Raw genomic sequence first — 25,690 nt, 5'->3', positions numbered from 1 at the left:
CTGTGAACCAGTCATGTGAATTTGTTCCTCCTCAAGTGTTACATAGAGAAGTTGAATAGAAATCCTTGCTGGACCTTCCCCCGTCTCACACACACACCCCAGTCTTGAGTCATTTGGTGAGTTCCATATACTCAGATTTGGCTTGGCTGAACAGACAACACAGATATAGCTGCCATCTGTCACCGAAACCCACCAGCACAGGCTCCTTGGACAATACTGACTTCTGCAGGTGAACCTAGAGATGGGCCCCTGGTCAGTCAAAACATCCCAAGTCTATGTGTGTCTTCCCAGCCATCCTGAGAACAGTCTGGCCAAGGACCTTTTGCTATAGGTGGATCTAGTCCTTCGGATTGAGACCCTTTGTGCCCTTCCCTGTCTCCACAGACACTCCTCCCTCTTAGAACATTTATTCCCATGCTCAGGAGGGGGTAAGACTATAAATAGAAACACAAAATCCTCCAGAGTGGAAAAGAAGCAGGCCTGGGGAGGAAAGTGTGGAGCTGAACTGCCTTTCACTGAATTCCAGTCCCCTCTGTCACTGCCAGTCAGTCTGGGGGCACTCCAAGTGACACAACTTCTCTGAACCTACAAAGTCAAATGGCAAGAATCCATTTAGCTGTACGGTTGGGGTGAGGACGGGATGTGATTGTGTACCTGGAGTGCCTGACACTTAAATGGGGCTCGGCAATGCTGGCTGCCCGTCCGCCTGCCCTCTTGGTGACCACTACCCTTGGCTGGGGGAGGATGTGGCTGCTGGTGACCCCAGCCATCTAGTTGCCAAGCCTGGAGGGGGCAGGGAAAGGAGGACTTCTCTCCTTAGTGTCATTGAAAAAGATTCAAATGGACCATTTACATCCCGAACAACTCTGGGGGAAACAAAGGGCCATGAACAAAGCAAATATACATTCCTAAAATGAGATGCAGATTACAGCTCCTGTAAGAGCCTCTGATAAACCCCCTTAGTTCCCGCGGACAATGGGGCCAATTGGAGCCTTGGCTGTCCCCAGCTGAAAATTGAAGGGCTGCTCCTCCTGTCAGGCCACCTCTGTTTCTGGGCTATTTTCTTAGCCCGGGCGGGTGGGAGGTGCTCAAGTGGGAAGCACAGAGTGCTCCTGTAGCTCATTCACAGCTCCTAGACCAACTTACACTCACACGCCCCACTGGTGGCCCCTAAAAGTACTTGAACTATAGCTCGCCCTGTCAGAGCTACATGGAGCCAGTCACGACTCAGGGTGTGCTGGGGTGGGTGGTAGACAACAGCCCTACTGGGAGGCTGACAGCATCACCTTTTGAGACTTTGGCAGGGTCTTAGTTGAGAGCAGGGAACCAGTCCTTAAGTCATGAGTCCCGGGAGGGCTGGGGAACTTGGCGGGCAGGTCCCGTGCAACAGTGCACTCAAGGGCTGGACTGGTCAAGCTCTGGGGAGCTTGGAGCAATGGAAGGTGAGCCCCAACCCTCAGTTTCACCAGGACTGAAGAAAAAGCACCACCTGCCAAATATTCCAGCCAGGCACGTAAGGCTCTGAGATACTGTGACTTTGATGGCACAGTCTGAGTTACATGGGTCCTCCAGATCCTGAGCCAGAGGTGAGTGCTGGAACCATCCAGAAATCTACAAAGCGATTTTGGAAGTTGAGCTGGGACAAAGAGCCCTAGTGCATCTGGGTTTACAAATGTGAGGGCCCACCTCCAGGAGAGCAAGTTGCTCTAATTTGAAAACAGCTCAGGGCAGACTTAAAGCAAGAGGGTGCAAGATGCACCTTAAAGAACCTTCCAGCATTTGGGGACTTCCTATGGGGCCGGCATTGCAATAAGGCCTTTAGATGACGACCTGTGTAAAGTGTCAAGAGAGATGACCCAAGTATAACTCAGGACGTTCTCCCTTAAACTCCCTGCTTTTTTCTTGGAAATGACCTTCAGAGAAACACTGTCTAAGGAAACCAGACCCTTGAGTAAGTCTGTTGACTTACTGATGATCAAAAGTATTAAATAGGATCCCCTAGCAAAGGGCTGGGAAGGAGGGAGCACACAGAGTGGGTAGGCCTGCGATTCCCTCTCTTCTTTCTCTGCTCCGGAGCCCTATGGCTCTGCACTCACCAGAGCTGGTGGCCAGCAGCCTTCAGGCTGGTCTGTTTATTTTATTACTTTTTTAAATTATTTTTTTATTAATGAATCACCGTGAGGGTACAGATACAGATTTACATATTTTCATGCTTATGTTTCAGTGTATACTGCTTGAGTACTCATCCCTCCACCAGTGCCCATTCTCCTCCACTGATGACCCCAGCATCCCTCCCACCCTTCCATCCCGTCTCCCCCCACACACCCCGCCTCTGTGGCGGGCATTCCCTTTTGTTATCTCTCTCCTTTTGGGTGTTGTGGTTTGCAATGGAGCTATGGGGTGGCCACCGTGTTCAATCTATAGTTTACTTTCAACACGCCTCTCCTATCCCGAGCGGGTCCTCCCACCACACTTTACTTGGTGTTCCCTTGTCTATCTGAACTGCCTTTTCCCCCAGCATGTGAGGGCGGCTTCCAAGCCATGGAGCCAACGTGGTACTTATTTCTACTGTTCTTGGTTGTTAGTCTCCCATTCTGTTGTTATACAGGCTGGTCTGTTTAGCCTTTGCCAGTGGCCTCTCTGTGCAGGCTGCTCTGCGTGACTCACCCTCCTTCCCAGTTAACTGCTCTGTTCTGCTGGAGGCGTCCATTCCATGCGACGAGAACAACAGCCACTTTGGCCTCAACAGGATCTGGCAGATGCGACTGTTTCACCGTGTGACGAGCCGCCAAGGAGACAGCAGATGGCCCATCGGCACATGCTGACTGGCCTCCCCTCCTTCCCTTGCCCAGTTTTGTCCCGTGACCTGGGTCCTCACAGCATAATCATCCCCATGGGCCTGCCTGCACACTCCCACATGCTCCCGGGCACCAGACTGGCTGGCAGGAACTAGGGGGCTCAGCTGGTGAGCAGATAAACACTTTTTCTTCTCCTAGAGTTTGCCTTCTACTAAATCCAGGGTGCATTATCTGAACACGGCGTCTGGGGGAGAGTGCGGATTTGAAGCTGAGGATTCAGCAGGAGGTACAGACAGAACCTTCTAGAAGGGCACTGAGCAGCTGCTCTAGGAGCAGAGCAGAGACTTTCCACCCACAGGGAAAGGGCTTCTTGAGCTGCCATTTGTCAGCACCAACTGCGCGGGCACTTTCCCTGTCTCATTTAACACAATGACGCCAGCGCTGCAAGGTGTGCAAATTGCATCATATTCCAGCATAAGCCACTCTTGCATGCAGCAGCGTCAACCTATGTGTCATCCTTCAAAAGTCAGGGAGGAAGATAAAAAAAAAATGGAGGTTTTTCAGCCATAAAATAATTCACCCAAAGCCACACAACTCATGAGAAGTTGAACTAGACCTGTCACTGTCACTGTCACTCTTATCCCATTTTTCATCGATTTGCTTGAGCGGGCACCAGTAACGTCTCCATTGTGAGACTTGTTGTTACTGTTTTTGGCATATCGAATACGCCACGGGTAGCTTGCCAGGCTCTGCCATGTGGGTGGGATACTCTTGGTAGTTTTCCAGGCTCTCCCAGAGGGATGGAGGAATCAAACCTGGGTCGGCCACATGCAACTAGAACAAGATTTTTTTTTTTAAATATGTCTCCCTGCCACCTGCCACTGCAACCCCCTGCCCCCACCAACTGCCTGTTCCTTAGCAGAGGCTGAACATGGACTGGGCCTGGAGGGAAGCCTATGAGTCATGTGTCCCTGCTGCTTTCTGGCTGCCAGACTGGACACAGACATGTGGCACCAGAGCCACTTCCTGCTCACATCTGGCCACACGTGGTGGATGGAGCCTTGCAGTTGACTTGGGACCGCGGATACTTTCTGGTTCCTCATTTCAGCCGCCATCTGTGAGTCAACTCTAAATAAATAACCACGCTGTCAGTGGAAAGAGTGCTGCTGTCCCCGGAACAACCACTCAGGTTGATTTAGCACCTGCTGGGAGCGATTACTCAGTGATGAGCCATTAATAACCCATTCCTCTCCCTAACTCGCCAAGCAAACACATTCTTTATGTTACCTCGAGGCATATTTGTTCTTGCTTCAGTCATTGAGCCTGAGTCCACCAGAGACTGAAGAAATTGACATATTCAAGAGGCTCTTCTTAGACATCCCTTAGTGAGGTCCAGTGCCACCACAGGCTGGCCTCGGGGTCCCCACAGTCCTCCCCATGGAGAGAGACACAAGGAAGGTTTGAACTAACTCAGCACCACCATTCCCAAGCATTACACAGTTGCATTGCACCCTTCTTGTGGGCCAAACTAGAGGGTGCTGCACCCCCTGTTGAGAAACTGAATCATGAGAGGTCCTATGAGAAGCCACAGAGCTGAGGTGCAGACTCCTGGGTCTGTCTCCAAACCCCCACCCCAGAGCCTAAGTCGGGCTCTTTCTCTTTGGGGGCTTGTAACTCTCACTCAGGTTGGGAGCAGATCCAGGAGGTGGGGTCCCCAGATTCTCTTGCTCCAAGAGGAACCATGCAGGGAGGTCTGAGCTGCCTAAAGGAATGAGAAGCCCTGTGCAGGCACCGAGTGAACCGGAAGACAAGCAAACATGTACTTATGGCTGCCTGGCTCCTAGATGACTCATGCATCCCACGTAACAAAATCACTGTCTTCTTTAGCATTTGGCAAGTTTTTCTTAAAAAAAGAAAGAAAGAAAGAAATCACAATTGGCCTACAAATGACCCCGGCTTATTCTGGGGACATGGAGCCATCCTGTGTCCTCATTCCCAGATTGGCCCCTGTGGGGAGGAGGCCTCCCTGCGGCTGTCTCAGAGCCCTGGGCTCCACAGTTGATGCCCCCAACCTTCTGCTCCTGACACCACCACCTAGTGACACTTCAGAACAGATGCACCCCACGTGAGCAAATGCTCTGGAAGCTCTGTGCCCCTCCCCTCATAAGGCCTCCCTTCCCCTCCCCAATACTCCTCTTTACCTCATTTCTCCTTGTTACCAGTTACCCTTTGAGAATCTTCTTGCTTCCATTGCACCCCAGGAGACATTTCCCCTCCTTGTTTTGTAGCCCCACACTCTCCAAATATACATCTCACATCATCATCACCATCAATCATCATCATCATCATCATCATCATCATCATCATCATCATCATCATCATCATCCTGTTGATCTTCGAATTTCTCGAGCGGTCTCAGTAACGTCTCCATTCGTCATAGCCCTAAGATTTTAGCAATGTTTCTTTACTCGTCCTTTCCAATGGTGCTGCACTGGAGTCTCTTTCAGGGTCAGGGGAATGAGACTCATCACTGTTACTGGTTTTGGCATATGAATACGCCATGGGGAGTTTGCAAGGCTCTCCTGTGGGGCAGGAATCTCTTGGTAACTTGCCAGGTTCTCCCAGAGGGAGAACTAAGTTATAAGATGTCGCTTCCAGGAGCTTGGTTTTATAGTCCCTGGATGTTGGCCATTGGTGGGATTACACGGTGCCGGGGGCAGTCCCTGGGTGTGACTGCCTAGCTACTGTAAAATGGGGAAATCTGGGCAGAAGAAGCTCAGTCCTGACCCGAGCAGGCTTGGAGGTCACAGCCCCGGGTCCCACACACCTGGGTTCCTCTGCTGGTTCCTTCATGCGGAGGCTTGTCCAAACGTGTGGAGAAGGGCCTTGAGCATGGCTGTGGCTAGGCTCCGGAGGTCTTCGGCTGTGGGAGCTCTGTTCAGGGCGGGGAGGGAAACTGAAGCCGACCCTCTCTGAGGGGCCCTGGGGAAGACAGCCTGGCCTCCTTGGGGCTGGGAGAGGGTTCCACCCCACCCCATCCCGTGAGACCCTGCGTGTTACATCACTGCAGTCTCATACCTGGCTGTCCAATAGGATCTGAAAAGGTGGTGGCCACCATGCCACCAGGGAGAAAAGGCGGAAGGGACAAACATCTTTCCCCACCTGGGGTGGCAGATGCATTTCTGCCAGAAGCCATTGGTTTCCAAGATTGGTCTGTGTGCCTCTGGGATTATGGCCGTTCAGAAGCCAGGAGCCATTCGTGGGCAGCAACTCAGGTTCTCACCAGGGTAGGAAGAGGCCATTTTTTCATTAGTACCTACCCACTTTGCCAGATTCAGTGCTGATTGGGTTAGATAAATCCTCTTCTGAGTATTGCTGTAGAAATTTCCCACCACTCGTTTGAACACAAATTTACAGTAACTGTGACACTTGTCACTCCACACTCAGTATCAGACACCCAAATCTGACACAACCTATGGCTTCGACTCTCTTTCCTTGCTCTCCAGTACTCACTGAGGGTGACCTGAGCTCTCAAACAATGGAAGGCCTCCCACCACTCTTTGTCTAGCTTTTGTCTCCATCTCCTAGAACATTTGCATCCTCAACCCTCTTTTGCTTCCAATCATTTCTGGAAATGATATAATCATTCTTTTTGATGCCACTAACCATTTATTTCACTTTGTGTTTTAGTTCTAAAGGTTCTTTGACTGAAGATAATAAAAGGACACCAGACGACAGGGGGATTCAGGCTGTGTTTATCAATAGTCAGCTTGTGTGACAGGGAGACAGCATAGGTCAGGTGTCCAAACTAAGTCTAAACAAAGACTGGGGACATTTGCAACAGTGGGAAAGGTAAGAAGCACCTGATCATGGAGAGATGGCTCTGGCACAGGAAGGTGGGGGTGAAAGCTCATGGACAGAACTTGCTTCTTTATGGAATGTGTCTCACTCACTTTCATGTGTTGAATCTTCATCTCCGGACAATATTTCTAGTACTAAAAAGAGAAGGAAAGGTCAGTAGTGGTCAGCACTGAGGCTCATACTGATTCATGTGGTTCAGTTTGAGTCCCTCAGTTCCAAGTGGAACAACATCTCTCCATGCACCAAGAAGACCCACTCTTCAAGTTAGCCTTTTCTTTGGAGGCAAGAAATAAAGCAACGGTCTTTGTGGTTGCAGCAGGGGGAAAGGGTCCCAAGTGCATCCCTATTCTCTCTCACCTGGATGGATTGTATTTTGAAATAACAGTACAGGTGGATATGGCCAAGTAACTTTTTATAGTATTCCAGACTTTTTTTTTTGCTTTTAGGGTCACATCTGGCAATGCTCAGGGGTTACTCCTGGCTTTGCACTCAGGAATTACTCCTGGTGGTGCTCAGAGGACCATATGGGATGCTGGGAATCGAACTCAGGTTAGCCGCATGCAAGGCAAATGCCCTACCCACTGTACTATCACTCCAGTCCCTATTCCAGACTTTTTAAGTGCAAATAGGATACAGAATTATAAAGTCATCTTTTTGCAATCTCCTTTGGTTCAGATAAAAATCATGAGGGATGGAATGATTAGGTGGTATCGTAAGAGGTACTTTTACATGAAGAAAAATGCTGCCCTCAAGCCCACATTTACATTTTAGTGATGTGACTAAGAATGAGATAAGATGAAGCACTCAACAGATACCACATCTTCTCCAGCTTGGTATCACTTGAGAATTTTTCACATATCTGGATGACTGAGACTCACCAGTGATTATGATATAGAAAGTCTAGAGTGGAATCCAGATCAGCTCAATGGTAGAGCACTTTCCTTTAGGAGAAAAGCTACAAGTTCAATCCCAGCACTCACCCATAGGTACCAACTCGAATGCTGTGGTACATTGGGTTCTCTATATCCACAAATGTGCCAGTTCTAGATCAACACAACCAAGACTGTGACTGACCCCTTATCATTGGCAGAAACAACAGCAATGACAACAAAGGAGAGAATTTTAATCATGATAACCATTACTCTTAAGTATGTTAAAGGTAAAGGGAAGTCTGGGCTTAGAGATTTTTTAAAATGCTTTCTCTAATTCTAATGTGTGTCCATTATTGCAACCACTGCCACAGGAAGCATAAAGCTTTTCTCATGAACTTGGGCCTGTCCCCATGACAACTGATTCCAGTTAAGCCTTTCAAGTAAGATTCTGCTTAAAGACATTTTAAGGGATAGAGAAACAAGTGAAGTAATACTGTGAAGAAGCAGTTGGATGAATTCAGAATGTAACTTATCCTGAGAGGCACTTGACTCATTTCATTTTTACACTAGTAATTAGTTTTGAAAAGAGGAGGAACTGCTTCAGATGAGGAGATGTTAAAGATTTCAGGAGACAATGCAGTGTATGAATGTACTCCAAAGCATATCTTGAATTGGACAAATCACCTATTTCACAGCTGGGGAAATAAATTCAGGCTAGAAATTAGATGCCTGCATTTAGAGTGAATAATGTGTATTAGGTGTGTTGTGATATGGCCACAATGTGAGACGTGTTCTAAAGACCATGTCTTTTAGGTATAAAAATGCAAGGATAAGAGGTCTGCTATTTAAAAATATTTTTAAAAACTTTTTATTTTTATTTTTATTGAATCACCATGTGGAAAGTTACAAAGTTCTCAGGTTTATGTCTCAGTTATACAATATTCAAACACCCATCCCTTCACCAGTGCCCATATTTCACCACCAAAAACCCCAGTGTACCCCCGCCCCCGCCCCCGCACCTTCAACTGTATAACTGATGAATTTCACTTCATTTTCTTTTTACCTTGATTACGTTCCATATTTCAACACACAACTCACTATTGTTGTTGGAGTTTCCCCCCAAGAAAGACAGCCCTACTACCAAGGAAGCATTTGATAATTAGTTTTCCATTGCTGAGAATGAAGAGATATGTAACCCCACTACTCCAAGTACATAACTCTTTTTTTCTTTTTACTTTTCCTTCTTTTTTTTCCCCCTCATCCCCCTTCCCGCGCCTCATAGTATGGTGGACGCCATGTGGCGTTTCTCCCTGAAAATGGGAAACAACCGGGAAAGAGGGATATTTCCTCTTCTTGACCGGCGTGGGGCTGTTGCTTAGTTCACAGTCCAGAGAAATGGCTGCTATTTTAATAACCTTCAATATTTCAACAAACACTCACTGTTATTATTTGGAGTTTCCTCCCCAAGTCAGACCTGTTAAAAAGGAACCGTTTCACATTGCTGACAATTATAGATGTTAAGTCCACGCAGTTTTGGATTTCTGTATAAAGTCCAGGGAAAATTCTGCCAGAAATTGCATAGCCCAGCTCACAGTCCCACTGCATTGCTGTAAGAAGTCTCTGGAATCAAAGTCTTTAGGCGCAGAGGGTCCGTTTTACTCTCAGCAGCTCCGAATTTATCTGGGGCGAGGGCGTGCCGGTTACACCCACTTCCCATGATTCCCTAGGAGCCCCAAGTGTAAAAACCATATACCTCTGGGTTAGGAGTCTTAGAAGATGGCTCCTGCCATGTGGACGTTGCTGCCGCCACCATTTTCCATGCAGGAAGACAGGGTGGGGAGGAAAGATCCACCCCCGGGGCAGCACGGGGTTGTAGCCCAGTTCACAGTCCCAGTGCATTGCTATAAGAAGCTGTGCTGGATGCCCGAATGTGTTAGGTCTCTGGAATCAAAGTCTTTAGGCGCAGAGGGTCCTATTTAAAAATATTTTATGGGGGCTAGAGAGATAGAGGACTGGAGTGATAGCACAGCGGGTAGGGCGTTTGCACGAAGCTGACCCAAGAGTATCCCGCCCGCATGGCAGAGCCTGGCAAGCTCCCCGTGGCGTATTGATATTCCAAAAACGGTAACAACAAGTCTCACAATGGAGACATTACTGGTGCCCGCTCAAGCAAATCGATGAATAATGGGACGACAGTGCTACAGTGCTAGAGAGATAGTACAGGAATTAAGGCACTTGCCTTGCATGCATACACTCTGGTTCCATCCCCAACACCCCAAATGTTCAGTCACCTCAGCACTGCCAGGAGTGACCCTTGAGCACAAGACCAAGAGTAAGTCCTGAGCTGGGTGTGACCCCATATCAAAACTAAACAGAATCTCACAGGAGGGACCCCCGAGACAGTGGACGGAAGCAGACGTTCTGTGGAGCGTGTGGTGTTGGAACATTGGACATACGAAACCCCATCACCTGCAGGCTGAGAGTTCTGATAGATGCAGATTTATTATATCTTCTCTCTCACAGTCACTTAGTCTTCTAACTCAGTCTGGTCTTCATCCTCTTTCTCATCTCCCATATGTGGTTAATTGTTCCATCCAACTCATTTTGTTTCAGAATCATTCACCCCTTCTATTTTCTCCCACGTCCCATCAGTCCCCCAGCATTGCCTTCTGTGGACCTCTCCTCTCCTCTCACCAGGCCTCTTATATTTATTTTCAGCGAGGCCCCTTTGCTCCGCAAGCTCTGCCCTGCCTACAGGTTGCCCTCCACATAACTGCAAGAGCCCTCCCAGGAAAGCACTGGTCTGATTCTGCAATGAGTGGTGATTCCCTGTTGCCTAGAGAAAAAGACCCTGACCTGACCTCCAGCTACCTTTCCAGCTTTATCTCCCATTTAGTTCTAAAATTATCTAAATAAAGACCACTTTCTATTCCCTATTTATACCTGTGCTTTGCTCGTGAAGTCTGATGGAAAGGACACTTCTCTCCTCCCATCATGGTTGTTGACACCCTCTCCCCGGGTGTCACTACCCAGCTACACTCCAAAGCGCCTCCCAGTGAGCCTGCTCATCAGGCCATCTCATCAATCCCTTCCCCATGGGACCTGGGCTAGTCAACAGAGTAGAGTAAAAATGACATTAGATAACTCACAAAGTTACATTCTAAAATCCCTTTCGATTTCCCCTTTCAGTCTATTAGATACCAATAAGGAGCTCTGAGGGAAGTCAGTTGCCATGTAAAAAGTTGAACTTCCCTGAGTTTGTTATGTTCTGTGGAAGCCCGGCTAGCCATGTTGGAGAAACCAGGTTGATTGATTGATACTCTATTACCTTGGGCTGCCACAGTGCTTCCAGCTGGGTGCCCATCATGTGAGGGTCAATACTGTTTTTATGCTTCACCCAAATAAGCCCATGGATGACTGAATCCCAGCTATATCCCAAGTGAGAACAAACTCAGATGACTCCCAAAACTTTAATATATTCAATGACTATTTGAAACTGCTAAGTGTGTTATAAAATGCTAGTTTATGGGACTTTACTCTAAGCACAGCTCATATACTTACCTCAGGCAGAGACCCCTGAGCCCTTGGACAGAGAAGATTGACCCTCCCAGGTGCTCCCAAAGCTCTTTTTGAGGTATATCACAGGTGGACATCCCCGTTAGCTGAGGAGGGCACACATCCCTTTTTTTTCTCTATTTATATTGCATTCAATTTTAAATTCAGAATGAGTTCCAGTTATTCAAAGCATCTGAAATCTCTTTAGTTTGTAGTCTTTGAAGTGTCTTCTTGTTCTCAGAATACTTTCTCTTCTTATCCCTGTGATTGGACAATCATACTTAGTCTTCTTTTTTTTTTTTTTTGCGGGGGGGGGGGTGGTCAGTCATAATGTTCCAACACCCATCCCTTCACCAGTGTACATTTCTCACCAACAATATCCCCAGTTCTCCTCCCACTCTCCCCTCCTTCTTTATGGCAGGCACTTTCCTTCTCTGTCTGTTTCTCTCCCTCTCCCTCTCCCTCTCTCTCCGCTCCCCCCCTTACATTATGGTTTGCAATACAGGGGCTGAAAGGTTATCAGATATATCCCTTTACCTACTTGCAACACTCAGTTCCTATCAAAAGTGATCATTTCCAACAGTGTTACCATACTGGTGAGGGCACACATTCTGCCTCACTCATCCCGCTAATTACTATTCACGACACAGCAGACGCTCAGGGCCCATTTGCCGAATCCATTTCCTCTCTCTTCTCTGGGTCCATTGAGGCAAACAAGTTGTCTCCAAATGACCCAGACACTAAAACTCCGGAGCACAATATTGATTAGGAAGTTGAAAGTGCTGAATCAGGCCTGTAAAAAACTTTCCAAACCAGAGGGAAGGAAAACTTTTGAGACAATTTCAAAGTGCTGATTCATTTGAAGAAGCCATTTGAAAGAGGTGACCATCATCCTTCGCTCACTAGCAAATGAACGAGATATGGGGCCCATATGGAATCAATAAGTCACTTTCCCAATGATGTGAAAAGCTCCCCTTGTTCCTGACTGGAGGCCGGCCCATCTCAGGCGCACACTGTAAAACCTCAGCTTTCTCCAGTGCCAGTCGGGCCTTTAGACACCGCTTAGCTCCAGAAGGAGAAATCCGTTAGCACTCTCCTGCAGGTCTTGATGAATGAATCTCCTGGGTCACCCCACCTTGCTGTTCGTGCCCTCTCAGCCCTCCCTCCGGTCACCTCCACTGTCTTTCCATAAACTCCCTCCCAGCTGCACTCTGCCATGGAATTACAAATTAGAAGCAAGTTCTGTGCAAATGGCAATTGTGACACTCTGACAAAGGTCTCTGCTGGGTTACAGGACCAAAGTCTAACTTGTGCATATCCTCTGTGATGAAGATCTTTCTGCAGATTGTTCCTCCCCCACACCCAGGAGCCTCTGTGCTCAGTGCAGGGGAGGATCCTGGAAATACCTAAGCCTGGTTCCAGCCCCAAACTATCTCCGGGCAAAGGGACTAGGCCTAAATCTTCCTTAAAAACTCCCCAAGGATTCCAATGTGCTCTGAGATGAGAAGCAATGTTCCGACAGAACAGAAACATTGGTAATGTCTGGGGTTCCAGGCAAGTCCAGGCAGTTTCCTGCCCAGGCCTGCTTCTTATTTGGTTACAAATGATCATTTTTGCAAAAGATGGTCTGTCCAGATAAGGCTGGAGGGACACCAGACGGACAGAGAGCTGTCCCCAAGGAAGCCTTAACTAAATTCTAAATTCAGACCATCGAATTTCATGGCTTTAATTCTTTGTCCATCTATGGGGCATGATTTTTTTTTTTGGTGGTGGTGGTGGTAATTTGTGTGTGTGTGTGTGTGTGTGTGTGTGTGTGTGTGTGGTGTGACAAGTCTAAAGACTGTAGCATGAAAAAATCGCTTGCTATTCAATGATGAAAAATTTTCTAGGATATGACTGCATAAAAATACATTTTTTAAAGGCTGAAAATGAAAGCACAAAAAGATCATAATTAGAATACTGATGCTTTTTGCTTTTCTTTTCTTTTTGCTTTAAAATTTTTTTTTAAAATTTAGTCACTGTGAAATTACAAAGATATTTATGATTTGGTTTCAGGCATACAATATTTCAATACTGATCCCTTTACCAGTGTCCATTTCCCTCCACCAATTGCGTCCTACCCCGATTTGCTTCCCAAGTTTGACCCCTAGCATCCCATATAGTCCTTTGAACACCACCAGGAGAATTCCTGAGTGCAGAATCAGAAGTAACCCCTGAGCATCGCTGGGTATGATCCCAAAAGATAGAAAAAAAATAGAAATTTCTTTTCCATTGATCATTAAACCAATAGTTTTTATGTTTTTTTTTTTTTGAGGGGGAAGCTTGGGCTATCCCTGAACTAGGGATGGTTCAGGACTAGTCCTGACTCTGTGCTCAGGGAGCACTCCTGACATGAGCTGGAGGAGGGGGTGGGGACCCTCTGCCATGGTGGGGTTGGCTGTGTGCAAGGCCAGTATCTTATTTACTGTACTACCTCTCTTGCCCAACCAAGACTCTTTTACAAAGAAAAATATAATTTGAATGAATGGATTCTTATAGAAACTGCCTTTAAGCACCCACAGGAATGCAGGCAAGTTATTGTGCTTCCAAGTCACTCTCCCTGTCTAGGCACATGGCCCCAAAGGAGCCCCAAGGCCTGTCTGCTTCCAGGCTCCTGCAGGCTATTCCTGGGGTGCTGCGGAGGGAGATGTTAGCCAATAAGTGGATCTGGGGGGCTGGGGGGATCAGCAGCTTCACCCTCACAGTTCTAAGCAAACCTGCCCCCCAGCTCTGCACCGCACCAGCTTCTCGCCTACACTGTGCCTGTCGGCTTGCCAACTTCCCTCCGTGGTACCCCCTGTGCCCACTCACAACTGCAGCCTCCTTCCGCCGCCCCTACAGGACGAGCAGTTTGCCAGTTAATATACATCAAGCTGCCACCTTCACATGCGCGGGGAGAGCCCCATCTGTTCTTAGGAATATTCCAGCCCGAGGACTCGCCACCCACCACCACCCACAGCAGCCATCCAGGACACCCCAGCAATGTCCCCCCCCCCCCGACCCGCCGCCAAGTATGGGGCTAACTCAGGGGAAGCAGAGGCTGGGTGAGCAGAGGGCAGCCTGCTGCAGGAGCCTTTGTCAGAGAAGACCCACCCTGAGCCTGGCTCCCCTGCTGCTGAGATGCGGTACCCAAAACCAGAACTTTGGATGGGGGAACTGCTTCCTCTCAGATCTCGGATGCTTGACCCATACAAAACATCACAGATATCGGACCTGAGTAATAGTACAGTGGCTACGGCACTTGCCTTGCACATGCCCAACCAGGTTCCTGAACCCAGCATCCCCTGTGATTCCCTGAGGCTGCCAAGGAGAGATCCATGAGTGCAGAGCCAGAAGTAATCCCTGAGCACCACTGGGTGTGGCCCCAAAACAAACAAGCAAAGAACAAAACAAAAAGCAAACAAAACAACAACAACATCACAAAAAATTTCTACCTGGTAACTCCAGATTTTTTTTGGGGGGTCCCATTCTGTTTTTAGGTAAGAAAATTGAAACCCTGGAAAGATTCCCCCCCCCCAAACACACTGTTAAGGAGTAAGACAGTGGAACATATATACTTGTTCTGAATTGAAACTACCTGGTTATGAATTCTGGTTATGAGTTATAAAGTGCATAACTTGGGGTGAATTGCTCATCTAAGAATTTGCTTGATCTATTAAATGAGATCATTATCCTGAGTTACCTGGATGGATATGAAAGTAAAAGGCACCATCTCTGGAGAATGCTTAGTATAGAATCTGGACTCAGTAGATATAAACTTATATTTTGAACTAGATCCAAATCCAGATCCCTCTCCCAGGTGCTCAAAAATTATTTTCTGTAAGGGCTGAGTTTCTCTGGCCAGTTCCTTCACACCACCCTAGAGTGCTAGGCTCTGAATCCAAGGCATGAAGGGCAAACCAAACACACATAGCACATATTTTAAATCCCGTAGCACACAGTGCTCTCTTTCCATCAGCATCGTTTTCAGAAATGAGGTCTCTGCCGCCTTCAAAAAGACAGGACTGGAGAGTAGATGAAACATTGGGAAGAAATGAAATGAGTTCAGCCACCCAGAGGAAAGTGGGGTCATTTCAGAGCCTCTCAATGAGGTCGTCATGCTTCTCACTTCCTTCCATCCCAGGCTATCCAATCTGAGAGGTTAGTGAAAGTTTTGCAAAGCAAACGCAGTCCTACTGAGTATACAAATAAAACGGGAACATCCAGTTGACCCCTCTGCCATTGAGATGGGAATAATTTCAAGGGCGGACAAGCGTTTTCCTGCCCCAGTATTTAGTTAGGAATAGAGAATGTGGTGGCTGCTGGGAGCATTCCTGACTTGGTAAACAACATGTGGATTTGCTCTGCCCAATTATGGAAAATCCCCCAGCCAGGGCCAGGGCTGAAGTGGTGTAGTGGGGCGTGTGTGTGTGTGTGTGTGTGTGTGTGTGTGTGAGAGAGAGAGAGAGAGAGAGAGAGAGAGAGAGAGAGAGAGGGAGGGAGAGAGAGGGGGAAGGAGAAAAAGGGAGGGAGAAAGAGTGAGAGAGAGAGAGAGAGGGAGAGAGATTCCAGAATTTCCAGAATCCAGGCTATAAATCAGTATGACATCTCCAGACGTGTCTCCTGCCATCACATCCTTCTCCAGGGCTCTGACTCAGTGAATCAAGAGAAAAGCTACCTTCACTGACTTGTCACTAAGCACTGCTATGCATGGTTTGCAGCTGTGGGAACTGGGACCATGACTATTGTAGGCTTTTCCCCCATGAGCAACTTTGCAGAACCACTGAGGAAAGACTTTCTCTTAACTGTTTTCTCCAAAAGCCAGGAAAGCAAGGCCATGTGGTATCAAACTCCAGCTGAGAAGACTTGCTTCTTTTTTGCCTGTTTGCTCCGAGCAAGAATCACTGGCTTGTGGCATGCAGCATGTCGAGGAGGGGTAGATGCTTTCTTCTCCTGCTGGTCCCTTAGGTGCTGGTCGCCTTCTCTCAGTTTCTCAGCCGGGTCCCTCTCCAGCGGGGAATCCTCTGCTCTTGCCCAGTTGGCTCTGCTCCCTTCCTGCTCCTTCCGAAGTCACTGACCTCCTTCCTGCCTCCTCCCTTCTCTGTGACAGGCTGCGTGGTGTAGCGAGTTGTGCCCAATGCTGTTTCCTGGGAAAGCTCGCCTGGCCTGGTCTGCAGGAGATGCTGTCTTCAGCTGCGCGTTCTCCACTAAGACTTCTGGACTCTTCCACGGAGCTTGGTCTGACTCTGTTCTGGTCTCCGTTCAGTACCCTGTGCTCCTCCTTGCCACCATGCCACACTCCTGCCTGAGGATCTAAGGTCAGTTTGCTTGGAGGAGATTGTTAATGGCAAGAGACAGGCCGACAAATCGACAGGCAGAGAGAAGTGAAGTAAAGAGACAGAGGACAGGCCAACGCCTGGGTACCTTCGTCCCTCCTGGTCTTGATTTTGGGAATTCTAGAATGTAATGACAATCTTATGATTGTGATGGGCTGGAGCGATAGCACAGTGGGTAGGGCGCTTGCCTTGAATGCGGTCGACTCAGGTTCCATTCCTCCGCCCTGCTAGGAGAGCCTGGCAAACTACCGAAAGTATCTAGCCCACATAGCAGAGCCTGGCAAGCTACCCGTGGCGTATTCGATATGCCAAAAATAGTAACAAGAAGTCTCACAATGGAGATGTTACTGGTGCCTGCTCGAGCAAATCAATGCAAACGGGGTGACAGTGACAGTGATGATTATGATTATTCTTTGGTTATTCAAGTTAACTAAATTTATTTTCTATTTGCTGTATTCCAGAGAGTCCTAATTAATACATTTCTCAAGTCCCTGTGGCCTATCTCCCTGACTGCTCTCTGATGTCTGCCCCGTGCAATGGTTGCTATCCTACCTGTCCACAGTTGGGCTGCAGTGCACTGACCACTTGCCCATTTCCTTTCCCTGCAGCTTTGGGACAAAAACTGTCTCTTTCTGGATCAGAGACCAGTAAGACCAGGAATCAGAAAGATTTCCTCCACAATTTGAAAACAGAATAAACAAAACGTTCCATATATTGCATTTTACCACATAACCATTGCAAATTTTATGCCTTTTTTTTTTGGCAAAAAGATAGGTTATGAGCATTAGGTAAAGCTTTTTCTTTTTTTCTTTTTTTATAATTTATTTATTTTTAATTAGAGAATCACCGTGAGGGTACAGTTACAGATTTATACACTTTTGTGCTTATACTTCCCTCATACAATTGTGTCAAATCACACCCACAAACCACCTCCTGTGCCATGTAAACTCACCAACTGGCCTTGCTCCAGAGACTATAAATAAATTTGAAAGAGATCCAACTAGCCACAAAGTCTCTCGGGCACCAGTTCCTGGCTGAGACATCTGGGTCGCCATGAAGAGGGACGGGTCAGTGCCCACCCAAACAAAGCCCTGGCAACTGCTTGCCCCCACATACTCCAAAGTCTCCACCATGTCTCTGGCCAGACTCCATCAGTTCAGGACTGAGTCTCAAAGAGAAATTAACCTGCCAAGAACTTGGGTACATGATGAGTACCTGTGATTGAAATCCCCAGAATTTCTCGGGGCAGGAAGTCCACTTCTCTGTACTTCTGGAAGCCCTAGTCACGTCCACATCCCAAAGTTGCCACCCAGTTAAAAATTTAGCTCCAGCTGTACTGCACAATTAAATATTCTGAATTTCTTGGGGGCATGCAGCCACAAATGTGACATCTCCAAACTCTACAACACCGATAATCCAGCTCTAGAATACCAGGTTGGATGGGATGTAACACAGAAGCCAACTAAGCTCAACTAACAGAAACATTAACACAGAAGGCTTAACTTATAATAATATTTTAGCAATCCTTCAGACAAGGACTTAGTGTCCTCATGGTGAGATACAACAACTTATACTAATTCTTTTCTAATGAAATATTCTTTGATCATTCCATTCACAATTTATTGGTAACAAGCAATGTAAAATATATTATTGTGGCCCTGCTACAGGGGCAGACTTGAGGGTTGGTGAAGAAAATTGGAGGCAGTGGTGAAGGGACAGTTATAGTAGTGGTGTAACTGGTATTAAAATATTGGATGCCTATAACAAACCATCATGAACAACTTTGTAAACTGTAGTGTTTAAATAAAGTGTAAGGGGAGAAAAACATTACATATGTAGGACTTACCTGTTTCATAACTCCAAATATATTTTATCACACAATGTTTTAAATTGTATTAATGAAAATAAGACCTGATTATTACCATAATGAAATCTAAGTAGAAAATAAAATTAATGCAATATTTTTTTAATTGTGTCAATACAAAGGGTTAATTTCCAAGACATATAAAGCACTGGTAAACCTTAACAAGAAAAAGTAACATCAAAATATGGAAAGAAGAGGGGCTGGAGTGATAACACAGCGGGGAGGGCATTTGCCCTGCACGCGGCCGACTGGGGTTCAAATCCCAGCATCCCATATGGTCCTCTGAGCACCGCCAGGAGTAATTCCTGAGTGCAGAGCTAGGAGTAACCCTGTGCATGGCGGGGTGTTACCCAAAAAGAAAAAGAATTATGAAAAGAAGAGATGAACATAACATTTCTCAATGAACATAACAAAAGACATATGTCAACAGATATATTAAAATTATCCTACATCACTGTGTCAGGGAAAATGCAAATCAAAACAACAATAATACCTGACACCAATGAGACTGGCATACATCACAATGAATGAAAACCACTATTTGCCTGCGTGTGTGGAAAAAGGGAATCTTCATCCATTGCTGGTGGGAATGTTAACTGGTCCAGTTTTTCTGGAAAACTGGACACTTCTCAAAAGATTAATAATTGAGCTCTCCTGTGACCTAGCAATTCTACTTCTGGGCATCAACCTCCAAGGGCCCAAAACATCTACTCAGAAAAAAAAATTGTGCTCCTATGGTCATTGAAGCACTATTTATGATAGCCCAAATCTCGAAACAACACAAATTTCCAAGAATGGATGACTGAAAAGAAAAATGTGGAGAGCCTCCACTGGACCGTGCTTTGTAACAACAGTTGCACTGTGCTTGTAAATTGCACCCTGCTTGTAAATTACACCGTTCTTTGTAAACAACACCTGTGTGCTTCGAAAACAACTCCTAATAAGGAGACAGGATGTCTTGCCACGCCCATAAGCTGTAACTAGCCTATCAGCTGCAGACACGTGGGCGTAAGCAGGCAGCGAGAGGTATATAAGGGGGAAAGTCACCTGGCTAGAGGTTCCTCCTCGTCCCTCTCTCCTCCTTCTCGTTCCCTCTCATTCCCCCTCGTTCCCCCTCATTCCCCCTCGTTCCCCCTCGTTCCCCCTCGTTCCCCCTCGTTCCCGTTTCTTCCCCGTTTCTTCCCCCTTCAATGGAAAGTTCCTGAATAACTCGCAGCAAGAAGGATCTCCGAGTTGCGTGTTTCTTCGCTGGTCGAAGCGGCGCGCGACAGAAAAAACTATGGTGTATACACATAATGAAATAGTACTCAGCTATAAGAAAAGATGAAATCATGTAACATCTACATGGATGGATCTGAAGGGCTTTATGCTGAGACAAGGCAGTGAGAAAGAAAAAGATAGGTGATGAATGATCTCTCTCACACATGGAATATAAAAACCTACAGTAAGGAAAACAAATGCCATAAAGTAGCAGGATTCTAGAAATGATCTACAGAACAAAGCTTATGAGGAGGGGGAACCCCAGAGACAAAGGTGGAAAGAAATGGGTACTGTGGTGAGCAGTTGCAGTGTTGGAATGATGTATGGATAAAACCCTACCATTGGTAGTTTTATAAAACCTACCATTGGTAGTTTTATAAAACCTACCATTGGTAGTTTTATAAATCACAGTGGCTAAAATTTAAAAAAAAATTATTTTAAATTGTGTCAGTATTACTTTAGAACCAGGTACTAAAGATTAAAAACAATAAATTAATCATAATAACATTCCCTGACTAATAATAATAAGTTATAATAATAACCTACCAAATTGGGGCTGAGCTATAGTGCAGTGAGTAGGGCACTTGCCTTGCACACAATCAACTCTGATTTGATCCCCACATCCCATATGTTTCCCCAAACACCACCAGGAGTAATTTCTGGATGCAAAGCCAAGAGTAATCCTAAGCATGGCTGGATGTGGTTCGAAAACAAAGAAAAACAAGCAAAAAAGTAACCTACCAGCTCTGCCAAATAGAATAATTCTACTTTCAAAGAGCAGGGAAAACCAGTATCATTCATTCATCCATATGTCTTCAGAAGTTCAGAACCATGCCTGGCATATGGCAAATGCATAATTAATATTTCATAAATGAATGAACCAATGAAATAATAAAATGTCAGCTCAATAAACACAAAGATGCTGTATTAATGTTCCTAAAATAGCTTCAAATTTTTTATTCTAACTTTAGTTTTAAGCATTCCATTTGGTCCAAGACACATTAGACTGGCAACAACAGGTCCTGAAGAGTGAGTGTAGAATCCCATTAAACAGGACTTTAGTAACTGCAGGGAATTGTTGCAAGAGCTTTCCCATCTCCTAGTAATAAGTTCCGTCCTTCTGGACAAAAGTGAGCACATGACTCTGACCCTGCCAATAGTAGTCCCTGATTGGTCCCTGTTGCTCATCTAACACAATAGCTCTGCTCTGGGACAGATGGAGGCCAACAAGCCTGAGGAACCAAACAGGCAAGGTGGAGGAGAGACAGATGGAGAGTTGGAGGTAATCTTGTGCCTTCAAGCTGCTTTTGTCTTCTCTCTACTCTGACAGTTGCCCCCACCACCACTCTTTCCTGGCTTTGAAAGCAGAGATCCCCTTTCTGTTTAAGCCCTATGAGGTGGGTTCTTGACAACCTGAAAAGCCCTCACCAATTCTGCCGTCAGCCTGTGCAGGAATCTGGCCCAAATACTAAATCTCTTCCCCAGAAGGAATGCTGTTCCTTCCTTCCCTCCTCTTTTCCATTAGGCATCACTTGTGGTTTTTACCTGCCATCTGGCAGAAGCTGACACCATGCAACCCAGTACCAAAAATTCTGGGCTATGTTTAAATCTATAATTAAGGATAGTGGGCACAGCCAACAATGCCAGGGAACCATGCGTTGTTAGGAATCAAACCTGGTTCTCTTGCATGCTAAGCATGCACTCTTGCTTTGTTGAGCTATCTATCTATCCAGCCCCATAAACACATCGTTTATCAAACTCACAGACATGTGCTAAGTAAGAATATCACTGTATCAGTGACCAGAATCCAAAGACTATCCACAGAATGGGAAAGGATATTTACACAATACCCATCAGATAAGGGGTTGATATCAATGGTATATAAAGCATTGGTTGAACTCTACAAGAAGAAAACATCCAACCCCATCAAAAAATGGGGCAAAGAAATGAACAGAAACTTTACCAAGGAAGAAATATGAATGGCCAAAAGGCACATGAAAAAGTGCTCTACATCACTAATCATCAGAGAGATGCAGATCAAAACAACCATGAGATACCACCTCACACCACAGAGACTAGCACACATCCAAAAGAACAAAAGCAACCGCTGTTGGAGAGGATGTGGGGAGAAAGGGACCCTTCTACACTGCTGGTGGGAATGCCGACTGGTTCAGCCCTTCTGGAAAACAATATGGACGACTCTCAAAAAATTAGAGGTTGAGCTCCCATTTGACCCAGCAATACCACTGCTGGGAATATATCCCAGAGAGGCAAAAATGTATAATCGAAACAACATCTGCACATGTATGTTCATCGCAGCACTATTTACAACAGCCAGAATCTGGAAAAAAACCCGAATGCCCTAGAACGGATGACTGGTTGAGGAAACTTTGGTACATCTATACAATGGAATACTATGCAGCTGTCAGAAAAAAGGAGGTCATGAATTTTGTATTTAAGTGGATGGGCATGAAAAGTTTCATGCTGAGTGAAATGAGTCAGAAAGAGAGAGACAGACATAGAAAGATTGCACTCATCTATGGTATATAGAATAACAGAGTGGGAGACTAACACCCAAGAATTGTAGAAATAAGTACTAGGAGGTTGACTCCATGGCTTGGAGGCTGGCCTCACATTCTGGGGAAAGGGCAACTCAGAGAAGGGATCACCAACTATAATGTAGTCGAAGGTCATGTGGGGGAAGGGAGTGGTGGGCTGAATGAGGGCTAGAGACTGAGCACAGTGGCCACTCAACACCTTTATTGCAAACCACAACAGCTAATTAGAGAGAGAGAACAGAAGGGAATGCCCTGCCACAGTGGCAGGGCGGGGTGGGGGGAGATGGGATCGGGGAGGGTGGGAGGGAAGCTGAGTTTACTGGTGGTGGAGAATGGGCACTGGTGAAGGGATGGGTTCCCGAACTTTGTATGAGGGAAGCATAAGCACAAAAGTGTATAAATCTGTAAATGTGCCCTCATGGTGATTCACGAATTAAAAATAAATAAATTAATTATATAAAAAAAGAATATCACTGTATCACTGTCCCATTATTCATCGATTTGCTTGAGCGGGCACCAGTAATGTCTCCATTGTAAAACTTGTTGTTACTGTTTTTGGCATATCAAGTACATCATGGGTAGCTTGCCAGGCTCTGCCATGTGGGTGAGATACTCGGTAGCTTGCTGGGCTCTCCAAGAAGGATGAAGTAATCAAACCTGGGCCGGCCGGGTGCAAGGTAAAAGCCCTACCCACTGTGCTCTAAGCTAAAGAAAAGCTTGTGTCATAAAATATCACTGCTTATTTATTTATTTGGCCCCAGCAGTGCTCACTAACCATTCCTGGCTCTGTGTTCAGGAGCAATCCTGGTGGTGCTAGGGGGATCATACGCAGTAGCAGGATGCAGACCTTGCTCACATCTATAATAGCATGCTAGACAAGCAACTTAACCTTTGTACTATTTCTTCAGACCCATAAAAATGCCTGATGCACTGGAGTGCACATAAGCATGCTGATAAAAGCACAGAAACAAGCCCAAGAGCTGAGGATGGATGTACTGCTGAATACTGTATGCTGTTGAGGGCAGGAACTTTTTGCTCTGTATCTCTGCACTCTCCCCAGAGCTTAGACAGGCACTCCATGAATCAGTTCCGTGAGTAAAAGGGAACCAAATGAAAAGAACATCCCTGGAGAGAGACAGAAGAAAACTGTCTGAGGAGCTGCCTGATTGGGGGGAGTGGGAGTGGGGTCAGACTTGAAGATGGATGAGAGGGAGCCTGAACACCATCTGGCTTTGTCTGTAGGTTTTGCATGAGTGTGTGTGTGTGTGTGTGTGTGTGTGTGTGTGTGTGTGGTTCCCTTTGAAAGTAAAGGAGTGAGAATAGAAATACAGATTCCCTAGACCTCAAAATAGTTTGGGGGAAAAGTAAGATAAATCATCAGGAGCCCCTCACTGATTCCATGCTCCATTTAAGGGAGGAGAAGCTGTAGATGAGCAATGTTTGCCCCCCCCCATTTTCCCAGGAGAGAAAGCAGTGGCCCCACTTCCACGGGCATCATGAGGGCTCATCTGCTCCTGGCTGCTAGTGTGGTGGCCCTGCTTGTTTCCATCTGTAAGCAAACAAGGCCCCTGCAGTACAGGGCTGACTGACCAGGAGGACTGAGGTCATAGGATTCTGCCTTGACAGTCGGTCCCCTCCTGACTGTCAACCTACCACCCTGGCAGTCAGTCAACCTTATGGGATGCCATTGTGCCTCTTTGCCACAAAGTTGGTTTCACTGACACCTTTGGAAATAGTAAGTGCTCTCAGGAAAGGGAAGCGCCTATGTATTCTATTTAGGCCCATTCCTATGACAACAAACATTCTTCTGTTCCAAACACATTCCCCAATGTCTAATTTCAGTACTTCCTTCAAAAGGCGAGGTGCAGAGAATTAGTTCTATCTTTGGCAGAGAAGTCAGAATTTGTTATTTTGACCAAGAATTGGAATTTCACATCAAATTATTTATTTAAATTTTATAAAAACTTTAAGCAGGATATGGGATTACCCCCATTTTATAAAAGTTTCTACTTAGATCAGCAGGGCAGAGGTAAGGATTGCCACCAGGCTGGTGTCTAAAGATGTGTGTTTTTCCACTCTCTTTCATGGACTCCCTTTCACCGTATGATTCCTGTGGCTTGAAAAATACCACTTCCAGAAATTGCCGGGAACCAATGCCTAGGAACAGCCAGAAACCCATGCCTGGGGAACGGCCAGAAACCTATGCCTGGGAACCAATATGTCAGTACAAACTGACCTATAACTAGGAACAACCGCTTCTTGAGAAAGGTTGCAGAACAATGCCCAGGGAAACTGCCATCGGGGCCCACATCCAGTTTCGTTAAACGTTTGAATTCTTTGCTATTCTCCCATTCAGCCCACTTCCTCATATAATCAATTATAAAAGACTAGCTTAGGAGAAATAAAGTTGGAGCTTTCTCCCATTCTTGTGTCTGTCTCTTTCTCTTTGCGTCTGTCTCCTTTTCACTCTTCCACCCTCTCCCGGCTACCCACATTGACCAACTCCCGCAGGACGGGACAAGAAATGATCCCCCTTAATCTACAACACCTGAAATCTGGGGCTGGAGAGAAAGCACAGTGGGTAGGGAGTTTGCATATGGCCAAGCCAGGTTCAATCTGTAGCATCCCATATGGTCATCCACTGAGCACTACCAGGAGTAATTCGTAAATGCAGAGTCAGGAGTGAACCCTGAGCTTCAAACCATGGCCCCAAAACAAAAACAACAAAAACCTGAAATCTGGGAATTATGTTTAATTTCCATTCACCATGGATTGAATGTTCATGATACCTCTCCCCACCAACACACACTTTTTTTTCTTTTTCTTGCTCTTTTTTAAAAAATTGGATCAGTGAGATATACACAGTTACAAAGTTGTTCATGATTGGGTTTCAGCTATGTAATCATGATCCCTACATTTAGATATAGAAAACTGATTCTCAATATGATGTTATGTGGTGCCTTTGGGACATGATTATCTGTGAGGGTACTCATGAGCTGGTCCTTGTGAGGACCAGAGATTGGTCCTTGTTGTTCTTTTCTTGGAGAGGATGGGAGAAGAGGAAGTGGGTTCCTCTCAACTGAAACCAGATCTACCAGCACCTTAATCTTCAAGCCACCCAGACTCTGATGATTAGTTAGTCCAGCAGCTCCAATGGACTAACTCACCATTTTACAGAGTAAACCCGAGGCTCAGAGCTGTCCTATAGAGGCAACATGGTGTACCAAGAGTCCTGATCTGGGAGTGAGAAAATATTGATCCAACTCCTGTATTTGCCCCCACGAACTCTGTGAATATGGGCCACTTTTGTCTCCAGTCTTGCCCATCTTCTTTCTCCGTAGGGTAGGGTGAAAGGCCGATGGTCCTATGGCTTCCATAGTTCCAGTCATCTCAGATGCTAGAAAACCTCTTGGTGATCCCTGTAATGAAATTAGAATGAAAATCACAAAGGAGGAGCAGAGGCACCCAGCAAGAGACTCTGGCGGGATACTTGCATTTGTTCCTATGTTGAATTTGGTTCACACTTCTACGATTCTACAATTACAATGTCTCTGTCAAACAGCCACTG

The sequence above is a fragment of the Sorex araneus genome, chromosome 2 (genome assembly GCF_027595985.1).
Source record: "Sorex araneus isolate mSorAra2 chromosome 2, mSorAra2.pri, whole genome shotgun sequence".
In the NCBI taxonomy this organism is placed as follows: Eukaryota; Metazoa; Chordata; class Mammalia; order Eulipotyphla; family Soricidae; genus Sorex; species Sorex araneus.
This window is presented reverse-complemented; position numbering follows the sequence as displayed.